Genomic DNA, 11671 nt, shown 5'->3' with positions numbered 1-11671 from the left:
ATGTTTTATTTGATGTGGTGGCTTTTATTGGCCTTGAAATGCCCATTTCCCATTCCACCACAAATTTATGAAGTGAGAATACGCATCTTGTTACACACTTGCCTGAAAATCAAGTGGGGAAAAAAACAAAACATGATCAAAACTCATGCAGAGCTCTATGTTTGGCCAAAAGATTTCAGCAGGTTAAATGAGAAAACATATATATTTAAGATGAATAAAAGTATTATATAGTAAAAGTGTATAGTCCTCTAGCTGTGAAATACAAACCTGTTACGAATCACATTTATCATTGATGAATTATTATTGTTTTATTGAGATGTAGAGATGTGGACACTTCTTTTCTTTTCTTTTTTGTGTTATCCAGACAGGCTCCTAAAGATCAAAGCAACCATCAGTCTCCCCCCTCCCTCCCCAGTCTCGCCTCCTCCCTCCCACTCCAGTCTCTTCCAAACTTTCCTGGTCTACTGTATATTTGTAAGTCAAGCAGAGCATCCTGATGGGGAGCCAGCTTTTTAACACAGGAATGCCTCGTTATGGTCGAAGAAGGCTTTCCTCCAACAGGCTCTTATTCTAAGGACACTTTTAAGATGTTTGGCAGAACAATAATGATTATTCATCAAAGTGCCGTTTCATGATGGTGCTTCTGAGACATGTGAAGAAGACTAATTCAGTTTATTTTGGACGTTGCTGGAGTTTCTGAAATCAAATCCAATTTTCAATTTATTTCTGCCTGATAGTCTTTTGTTGCATTTTTATGAAAGCGGCAACTTCAGTTACAGCAGGGATTTTCCTCATCTCTCTGACACAATAGCGCGGATGTGAACCTGAGCTTCACGTCGCTTATTGATCAATGCTGTATCAGCTTTGTAGCAGTAGAGAGAGCTGCCAGCCTGCCTGTAGTGGCATGGGACTGAGCTGAGACATCAGTGTAGTCTTTGAGAGTCTCCTCTTGTGGCAACAGCGGTGAGTTGACAGACCATAAGTATGTCTTTATTTGGTTTGATGGTTGATGATGGTTGCTAATATTGATAGAAACACATTTACGCCATTACTATTTAACTATACCTCTCAGAACAAAAACAAAGCTTCTCACTGACTGTAGCCCCGTGGTTAATCAGTGTGCCTAAAGGATGTCGGACTGTTCTGAGCCAGGTAAGATGGATATGAAGTCACCAGCAGGACTGATGGTATTCATTGGGAACTTCAAACACATGCTTGTATAGATTAAAACATGTGGTAGGGCCCAGGAGGAGAGGCTCTGTCACAGATTGAGTCTAGTCACTTTGACCCATACCTCCCTGTTTTATCACACGTCATCCCCAAAAATGTAACCCTTAAATCACTCGCAGATGGACGCTGGCCTCTGACACACTACCATGAGGAGAGATGCCCTGGCGGTGTGTCGAAACGTCCTCTGACCCGAGCGAGTGAGAAGCGCGAGCTGCGCGTGATTTGATGAGATCCGAGTGCGTGGATTGAGAGAGAGGGAGAGGACATGAAGGATTCTGCGATGAAATGACCTAACAATATGTGACGGGAGACAGGACTTACAAACACTGGTTAGCTTTGCTACTGTTGGCGCGCGGTGGTTTGTTCTCTGCTGTAGTGCACCTTGTTTGAACTCCGAGTGCTAAGCCTTTCTGGCTTTCGCTGGTAATTCTCTCTCTCTCTCTCTTTTTCTTTGCCTCCCATCGTCTGGGTGAAGCGTGGACACAAATTTAACCATGCAAGTCCGAATGGATTAATCCTAGAATTAGGTCATTTGAAAATGACCCAGCTGTTCTAATGGCAGTCCCTCACAAGTGCCCCAGTAGCCCCCATAGCCCCCACCCCAACTCCAGGCCTCCTGTGAAAGTCAAAGCCTGTCTTTCATCTCCGATCAGTTGCATGTGCCCTCACAGATCCACAGGTTTTACTGCTTAAGTCTGGGCTGGCAGCATTGATCGTGTGACCGTGGCCTGCCTGGCGTTTAGACACATCATAGCTCTGTGAGGGCTCACCGTCGACGCAGCCTGCCAGGTCTGCTCACACATCCCCGTCGTCCGTCTCCCCCGTGCCTGTTAGTTTTGATTTGCACATGCTGTTGTCGAGGGTCCATCCGTGATCATCAAATCCTGCTAGTTGGAACTGTTAGGTCAGGTTACATCAAAGAGATCAGGAGGGATCAGCCTCTTGAAAGGGACAGGCTCTGGCTCACATCATCAGAAACAGGTGGAGGTCCTCATTGGAAGAACAAAGGAGAGATCAACATCTATAAAACTTTTATATTTCATAGAAAAGTTTCCTTAAATTCCTTTAAATTGTCACCCTCTCCTACACAGTAAACTACACAGCACCGGCATAAAACATATGATATCAGGTTAGGGATTGTGGGACTCAACCGCAGCGCTAAATCCCATGAAAGTTGCATCAGCAAAGCCTGAGACTTAGTGGTATTATGCCACAAAGTGTTTAAGTGTGGAAATCTGCTAAAAGCCAGGACGAAAAGGGAACTGTAAATGTATGGAATACGACTCAGGTGTTACGAGTTAGGAGAAAAGTTGTTGAAACCCTCAGAAGTTTTGTGTATATTGTAGTAATGGCTCTTAATTTCTCTTGTGGCTAACATTTCTCTGCCATTTTTTTTTAAGGAAGCCTGTCACACATTTTAAGATTTAGTTATTTAAATTAATGTGAGGAGTCATTGTAAAAATAGAGATGTTATTTGTGCAAATATCAAGATTTTTTCCTCTGCTATTGCGATAATTTCGCCGATCTGATTGTAGTGTTTGACATTTAAGCTATCCCTCCTTTGAAAAACCATTTGAGCTCCAGCTTCTCTTCTGTGTCACCCTGAGGTAAACCTCCGGAAGTGGCTCCCCTTAATTTCATGTTGGAGCTATTGTTGAAAAACCCCAAAACAAACATGTACAGAGGTTTTGGGTGTTAACACACTGTAAGAGTTCCTTTCATGTGCCCTCACCACATGTTCCTGATATTACCCAGAGAACCAGTAAACAACCTTGATCCTGACTTAAGTCAAGAGGTGCCATCTAAGATGTGGATGTAAATGGGGAGAAAGAGAGAGTAAGAGAGGCAGGAGACATCTGTCGAGCAGGCTCTCATTTCGTAAGAGGAGGCCGTCTATTGGTTACAGATGATGCCCTGTCTGATAAAAATGAACTCTTTCAAGATAGGACAGCTTGCGTTTGGGGTCTCGCTGGCACCAAGAGGTAACCAAATAGTTTAGGTAACAGGTCAGCTGTTTGTTGTTGGTCTTTCATGTGGACGGTGGGCGCGGTATAGCTGCCGTTGCCTGTAAACAGCTCTGTCATGTCACTCATACTAAGCAAGATGGATGTTTTGTGTCTGTCAGGATGGGGGTATACATGTACGTGCACGTACGCGCGCATGGGTGTAGGAATGTGTTTGTGTACGGGAGGATGAGTGAGTTGGACCTGACTGTCGTGGAGTGGAGGTGGAGGTACCAGTGCATGAGTGTGTGCCGCCTTCCTCTTGGAGTTTTCCATTCATGCCTCGTGCCTGAATCACCCTTTGCAGTGCCCTCTGCCAGGTAGCGACAGAGGAGGGAGCAGAGACTAATTACCATTACCAGACCTGCTATTATTATCATCAGAGAGGCGACAGCCCTGCTTCCCTTGCGCCTATTCTCATCTCCACGCAGACAGAAAGAGAATCAAGGCCCTTTGGGCTCGGAAATGTTTATTTATGCCACAGATTTGCCAAAGGACATGGAAAAGTCCTTATTACAGGTCATGACAGAAGAACCACAACACATTATTCATTTTCTGTCCTTTAACCTGGTAGTCTCACTGAGGAAATTCTTTTTCAAGTCCACACCCTGCTGTAAAACATGCTCATTACTCAATTATGTGAGAGAACCATATTTGAAAATGCTCATGAGGGTGTAGACTTTGAAGCCTTTAGGTAGGAAGACTTAAGAATTGCCTTTATTAGACGTTTATTATTATCATTTAAAGCACAAAAATACGAAGGAGAAATAGTTCTTGGCATGCAGCTTAAATCTAATGTTCATTCAAAACCTTTGGTGCCAGCTTTTTCAGACAGGGATTAAGACGAGTCCGAAGCTAAAGGCTGAATTCACTGGAAAAATCCACTGAAAAGCACCGTAGTTGTGGACTAGACTCCATCCCTGTCCGGGACATCGTCCCATAATGTTTTGAGTACATGGTATGCGCTTCAATCCGCTGAGCCACTGGGACACCATTAGCACATGGTATGTGCCTCATTATTTCTGACACTCTCTTAACACCAAGCAGCCGCTTTCTTTTATCCTCTCTGTAAGAAGATGAGGCTACTGTAATCAAAGAAGACAATGATCAGTGCCAGCCTCATGGCCTGGCCTGGTACCTGCTTTGATGTCATAGTTTGGTGTATAACAGGCTGTGGCCCATGCCAAAGAGCACCCATAGTCGCCAACTGTCTGACAGGCTGTCTTTCATCAGAATGACATCACTCTGCTACTTGATTACTTTCCATGGGCTCTTCCAGGCCTGGGAATTTTCTCCCAGGAATCTGAAATCATCATCTCCGCCTTTTTACACCCTCGGTCTCAAAATAAAAGAAACACACATCTGAGACACACATTGGCCTGTGTGGCACACTACTCATATTCAAAGCTAACAGGACACCAACTGTTAGTTCTCTGAGATATTTTCCTTAAGATTTTGTCAAGACTCATTCTGGAGAAAAAAAAAAGAGGAGTTCATTTTTGCTGTCTGTGAAGATTCTTTAATACAGTGTTCTTTGTGATGCTAGTGAAACCAGATGGAGGTCAATAAACATTATTTGGCAGCACGATGAGGAAAAATGAAACACTGAAAATAAAAACAAGTGTACACACTGCAATCTTTTAAACTCAACATTTCCCATCCCTTGATTTCCCTCCACGGGGAAGGAGCCGTGATAAATTACAAGGTAGAATCTGAAATGTTTGCTTTTGGAGGAAACTGAGGAAACTGCCGTGTGAAGGTGGATATTTATAACAAACTTCTCTGGCTGGCAGCGCCGTCTCTCTCTGCACTTCGTCGGCTTCACAGGGGCTGCTGTCTGTCCGTCTCTTTACCTGTAGGTCTGGAGCTCGAGCGGGGTTCTCCTCCACCACATCATACGGAAACTGCTCTAGATGCCCTGAACATCAAGGGGCATCTGCGGGCCCCTGACCATCCTCTGACTGGAAACTAGAGTTTAGGATTTTCAAAAGAAAAAGATACTTTTCAAAGGATTAGAGAGAGTGTTTGTTTATTCTCAGCACAGGGGATGTAGAGAATGACTGCATATCTTCAAGAGGCTGAAGTGGGATAGACAGTACATAACTCATGTGGCTGCCAAGTCCGTACTGCTCTTTGATGTACTCCGATGCACACGGCACATATCCTCTTGCAAACACCGGCAGGTATAATTATCATCGTGTGATCTAATTAGAAACGGACTGAGATATATCGAAGCCAATTGAACTGAGGTAGAGTACTACTTCCTACAAAGCCACCTAAGCCATTGAAATCTGGGTGTCTTCTTGCAAAGATCTCATCTTTGCTTTTGAGGTCACTTGTGGTCGGCCAGTGGAAACATTTATTCAAAACAAGGTAACATATCTGTTTGGGAATATGCAGCACCCGCTTCCCTTTCTCCTGTGGCAGGAAGAGGGTGGTCATTTGTGGTAAAAAGAAAGTGTTAGTCAGGCTTTACTCACAAAGAGTGAAAGAGCGGCCGTCATCAGGATACATCATCGTGTTTTTGGAATGACTAATGGGCAGATTGCAACCAGCACCTTTTGCTCATTTATATCTGTTTTTGATCTGTTAGTAAATGAAGTATTATGGTATAGGGGCAGCTTTTTTTTACCCTCTCAGAAATAAGTGTATTATAGATTATGAGTCATGAATTCCACTTAATTGTTATTTTTTCCACAAGGTAGAAACTGAGAATATAATGGATGTAAATAAAGAAAACTAGAACTACCATTGAGTAACATTCCTAAAAGTGAGGAGTACAAAAACAATTAAGGCAAAAAGTAAGACAAAATTCCACCAAAGTGAATGGCCTCACATCTGGACGACAGGTGTAGCCCCAATTCTCACGTGTCAGAACTTTCTCATTTTTACTTGTTCATGAGTCTACAAAAGAGAGAGTTAAGTAGTTGTGTACCTCTAGATTTGATACGGGAGGCAGTTCTTTGAGAAACCGAACGGAACGGCCTGGTTATCCCTCTAAATGAAACCATGGCAGGCAGGTAGGGCAGAGGACAACTGTAACGTGTCTGAAGCGTAACCTGTTCACTGGCCCTCGCTTTGAAACCAGATGAAGATCGGCTGCGGCCCTGGAGTCACTACACCTTCAAAGGTAATTAACACATGGCTTTTGTTTGGGCTCGATGAGCCCCAGATTATGAAGGTACAGATGGTCAGGGGGGCGGACGACAGATACCAAGAGCAAGGTGTGCTTGGATGTGCTTTCAAGTCAGCAGGAAGTGCTTGACCCCTGGCCCCCTCTTGACCTCAAATCTAGGCTGTCAACGCCACTTCCTTGAGTGCCCTGTAAAGATTAACATGTGGACAGAGACAGGGGGCCATCGATACCCTTGCGTGATGAGCAGAGGAACCCACCTGGCATCTTCCCGGCAACAACTTTTGCCAGCTATGCTAATGTAAGATTAAATAAGGCCCAAGTCGTGCTTTATCTATTTCCACTGAAACCTTGTGAGCAAAACTTCAGCACACTCTGCAGATACTATGAAAGGGTGGGAGCAGGAGATCAGAACTTTGTTTCCTAACATTCATCACCATCGGCAGGTTTTGTGCAAAAAAAACACAACCTGGCATTTTTCTCGAGGTGGTAAATAGCAGCACTTCCTCCTCCTGCTATCAAAGGGAAGGAGGTCTCGCCTTGACCTTGAAGCCACACGAAGCTCCACATTGCAGACGGGTGTGCCTACTTTTGGAGACCACGCAGATGAGGCATTTTACCCTTCCATCCCTCTGATCTCTCTCCCAGTACAGATACCACAGGGGCCATGTGTAGCACAATGTGTAGGAGGTATGTTGAGTCATCCCTCTAACACCCAAGTATTCATTCATATTCATTCTTTTTTATTAAATGAGCCCAAAAGTAGGATTTGACGATTATCATTACAAGATATTATTAATTTGTGAACCACAGAAGTTATGTTTGGAAGATTTTGTGTTGAGACTTGCTGTTTCCAGGCTTTGGGCTCAGAGTAGTAGCTTCATATCCTGCCTACATGAGATTGTTATCAGTCTTCTCATGTAACTACTGGCAAGACAGCAAACGGTGCTTTGTCTCACAATGTGAAACTATTTCTCCCAGGTTTGCTTTTACTCCAAATCCTTCTTTACTGAAGGTGGTGAATTAAGAAGTCCACAATTCACAGAAGGAGTGATGGGCCCTCGGTAATGCACATGGTGATTAATACTGGTGTAGTGATGCTCTCTTTTACTTTTGATTGAGTCATGTTGGGCTTCTGTGTGACAAAGAATTCAAACATCCAGGGTGATTTAAGACGAATGAGTAATGCTAAACTTTTGGCAGACAAATTTATTGGCCAAATGCTGTGATGCTGAAACCACATCGTAATACAGATTATGTCATTGTACAATAGCATTATAAGGCTGCAAGATTTGAATACCAGTGTAATTAAACTCCCCCCTTCCTCATTCAGACAAAGACATCAAACAGGTCTAGAGGCACAATATCTCTGCCCCTTGCAAGCGTCAAACTCACACACACACATAAACACACAATTATATACACACACAGACGCATTGATCCCTACAGTTTAATATGAATTATCTCAAGCAGACACTTGGATCTGTGGGTCAGCAGTCTGTCTCAGGAGAGTGTTTGATGATGGTGTTTTATTGTTCCAGAAGGTCAAGATCTTCAAAGCTCTCCTTCTGTTCTCCACAGGGCACCCGGGCAGCAGCTGTCGGAATACACTCGGCTTTGTGTTTTTATTCGGGAGAAGAGGTAGGTCAAGCCCACTCTCACAGAAATGTTTTTACTAGGGGGTAGGCACTCAGTGGACACCATAATATTGTTGTTCTGCCCTTTTGTGCTGGAGAGCGGGGAGCGTGTGAATCCTTTCGGATGGGACGTCACCTCTCCCTGGTCTGACGCTGGTCAAACAGCCTTTTTGGCATGATTCAGCAGTATGTCTACGTGTGTGAATGGATGTGTATGTGTGTGAATTCTTACAGACAAAACAGACCACCACTTGGGCTTTAGATTAAATGTCTTCTCCCTTGTGCTCCTACAATGCACTGTGTAAAGACTGCTGACAATGAGGCAGCACCAAAGTCTCGTACAGCCCCACTGTTATTTTGGCAGGTTTACACAGCGGATGATCTGACCTGACTTGCTGCTCTTGTGAGAACATATCAAATGAATAGTAATTATTTATAGTAATATTATTGACTCCCATAAAGCATTCCTAATCTCTTTTGTATGGGTGGCTTCCAAGTTTATATTCTACTGGAGTAAAATTTTAAAATTGCTATTTGAAATGTGACAAATACCTTCACATGGTAATAATGAGGACATTTTTGTTATTATTTTGACATATCAACAAACCATTTTGGATATATGCACTGTTTTGCATAGTCTTTTTATAGAATGACATTCAAACAAATTGAAATTTTAGGATACCTGTGAAACTATCTTCACAGGTTACGATTTCATTCCAGAATTGCTTTTTGTTTCAGATATGTCTACATAATTACTATTTTTATATATATATATATATTTTTCATTGAAGGAATCCATAATAAAATTATGACAAGTGGAAATTCCCTTTTTGATATTTTAAATTATGTTGTATTTTGAGATATTCTAAATAAAACCATTGTTGTTATGACTCTAAGATCTTGACAGCGGTTTTATTTAGATTACAGCTGCATAGTCTACAGTAGACTTGCATATATTTACAATTATCAAAATGTCAAAATTAATTTCCAAATATATCTGATAGTAAGGGCATTTTAGCAGATATTTGACCAATCTGGGAACTAAATCCTTACCAAGAAATTTCCTCACAGTTGTCTTTAGGAACATGCGTAGTATGACGTCTTAAAATGTTGAAATTCAACTCCCGTGGGAAACCCCCTAAAAAACTACTCAAATTTGGGGTACCCGTAACTGGATTTTTGAACATTCCGTAATGTTAAATTTGGCCTTAAGTAACTTGTGAGGGGTCAAACTAGGGGTTTTTCATGATTCTGAGTTGATTGCAAACATTAGTTTTACACCCAAAACACTCCTTGGTGGAGAAAAAAACAACCACACCCACTTTTCTTGTTCATCGGAACCCCCATCACCACCACCAATAGAATGTATTGCAGAGAAGCCATTCCTTAGCATGGCAGAGGTTGTGTTACATAATACTACTAAATACTCAATATAACTTATGTTTATTTCTATTATATTTCTACAGACCCTCCAGGATTTTGTGGTGTCACTAAATTTATTTAAAAAGTTATTATAAATGTAATTTATTATGCAGATCGGTAGCAAGCAGCGAGAGAGAAAAGACAGTGGACATGCACCAGATTTCACATACCAGCAACAACTGAAACAAGTTTGTTCGAAATGAAGATAGGAAAAGTACAAAAAATACACAGTGGTGCTACATTGATTGCAAACATGATCATGTTAATCTGCACACACACTGAGCATCAATCTCCATCGAGCATCCAGGCTCTTTTTGAAGAATGGAAAAAGATGTTGCAGTGTGTCACAAACTTGTTCATTCCAGCTTGGGCCTATTGCTTGGTCATGACCGTACGGTAGCTGTTGTAGTGTATTATGGGATTTGTAATGTGAGTAATGTGAATGCTATATTGGTGGGCCATTATTAACATAATATTTTTCTTGAAGGCCATATAAAAGTGTATTGCAGGACAGATCTGGCCCCCAGGTTTTTGACATGAGATTGACGTGTGTGCTAGATTAATGTCCAACAATGTAAAAAGGTAGAATATAAGTTATATTAAGTATTCAGTAGTAATAGTAGAAGTTTTTTTGTGACATTAAAGAAAAACCTCTGTCATGCACAGGAATAGCTGATCTCTAATGTATTCTATTGAGTATAGTAGATCACCTTTATTATAATAGCCTAAACCTAACTGCAAAAATCCTCGTGAAGACAACAGGTCTACACCATGTTATCCTAGTTTGATAGCTAATGGGGCAGTCAGCTAGCATTTAGGAAAATAAAATGGTCAGATGGTCATCAGATTCAATCGTACATAGGAGTTGACTAACTAACCATATTATTTACTGTTAGCCAACTAACAACCATTTTGGTAAGACTTTGACGCCTATCTCTATAATGCATTATAACCATACTTATAATGAGTTATAATGTGGTTATAGCATTGTATAACTATAATTATAAACATTCATATATTATCATAAGGCTTTATAACAATAATCATAACACACTATAAAACATTTTATGATGACTTATAAGGTCAGGTATAATAATACGTTATAATTGTTACACGTCGATAATACATCTTAAATATAGTTATAATGTGTTATAATTGGCTTATAAAAGTGTATAACCATCATTATAAATACTCATAAATGATCATAAGGCTTTATAACAATAAGCATAACACATCATAGAGCATTTTATAATGGCTTAAGGTCAAGTATTACAATAGAGTTATAATGCTCTATAATGTGTCATGCTTATTGTTATAAGCCTTATGATAATTTATGAGTCTTTATTATGATGGTTATACACGTCTATAAGCCAATTGTAACACATTATAACTATATTTTAATGCATTATCAATGTGGGCATTGTCAGTGAGTTCCTAATAGTTATAACATATTAATACCTGACCTTATAAGTCAAGACAAAATGCTTTATAGATTATTGTTATAAAGCATTATAATCATTTATGAGTGTTTATAACCATAGTTATACAGTGCTATAACTGCATTATAACTTTTATTATTATAACCCATTATAAGTATGATAATAATGCATTATAGAGATAGGCATCAAATAAAGTGTTACCACAATTTTTAAGTTTCTTATGCATGTTATCAACGCAATGACATGACATATTTCAAGTTCTTATGCTCTCACATAAGGTGTAAAAAGTGTCTGTCAATGATTGAAGGTTGTAAATGGCTTCAACATGTCTAGCACTAGCTAACTCCAAAATTCCTCACTTATAATGCTAACCAACTACCAACTACCACTAAACAATACTTAGGCCGATTTACCATGGCAATAAATAAAAAGTAGAAGAAAGCAACCTTTAAATGTACATGTACCCAATAGTGAGAAGTGTGTGTGTAGGCTATGTGTATGTTTCCGTTTTTACTGGTATGTGAAATCTGGTGTGCACCTCATGTCTTTTCCTTCTCTCTCGCTCCCGATCTGCATAAAACTTAATGTTATATGAAAACAATAACTAGTAATAAAAACACATGCAAAAACGTAATGGAAACACTGTGGCCACAGCTGACCACAGCTAGCCACAGCGGTCTATGATAGCAAATTTGCAGAAAAGTTGCAATGGTAAGGCCAAAGAATTCATGATTGAATTTGCATTAAAGTAACATTGCGGAGTTTTTTGGCCTTAAAATAATGTTTCCAGACTCATTGCAATGGTAG

General features: G+C 40.7%; 1 long non-coding RNA gene across 1 annotated transcript in view; it reads left to right on the top strand.

Annotated features, from left to right (window-relative positions):
* LOC146982900 (uncharacterized) overlaps nt 1-11671 on the top strand; it is a 50908-nt gene that overhangs the window by 12386 nt on the left and 26851 nt on the right. Inside the window, exon 3 of the long non-coding RNA XR_015036280.1 lies at nt 7948-8007. This is a non-coding gene — a long non-coding RNA (uncharacterized LOC146982900). The remainder of the gene's footprint in view (nt 1-7947; nt 8008-11671) is intronic.

The sequence above is a fragment of the Trachurus japonicus genome, chromosome 8 (genome assembly GCF_045865225.1).
Source record: "Trachurus japonicus isolate A0001 chromosome 8, Traja_1.0".
Classification (NCBI taxonomy): Eukaryota; Metazoa; Chordata; class Actinopteri; order Carangiformes; family Carangidae; genus Trachurus; species Trachurus japonicus.
Note: the sequence above shows the minus strand (reverse complement) of the source record. Positions and strands in the feature narration are given on the sequence as shown.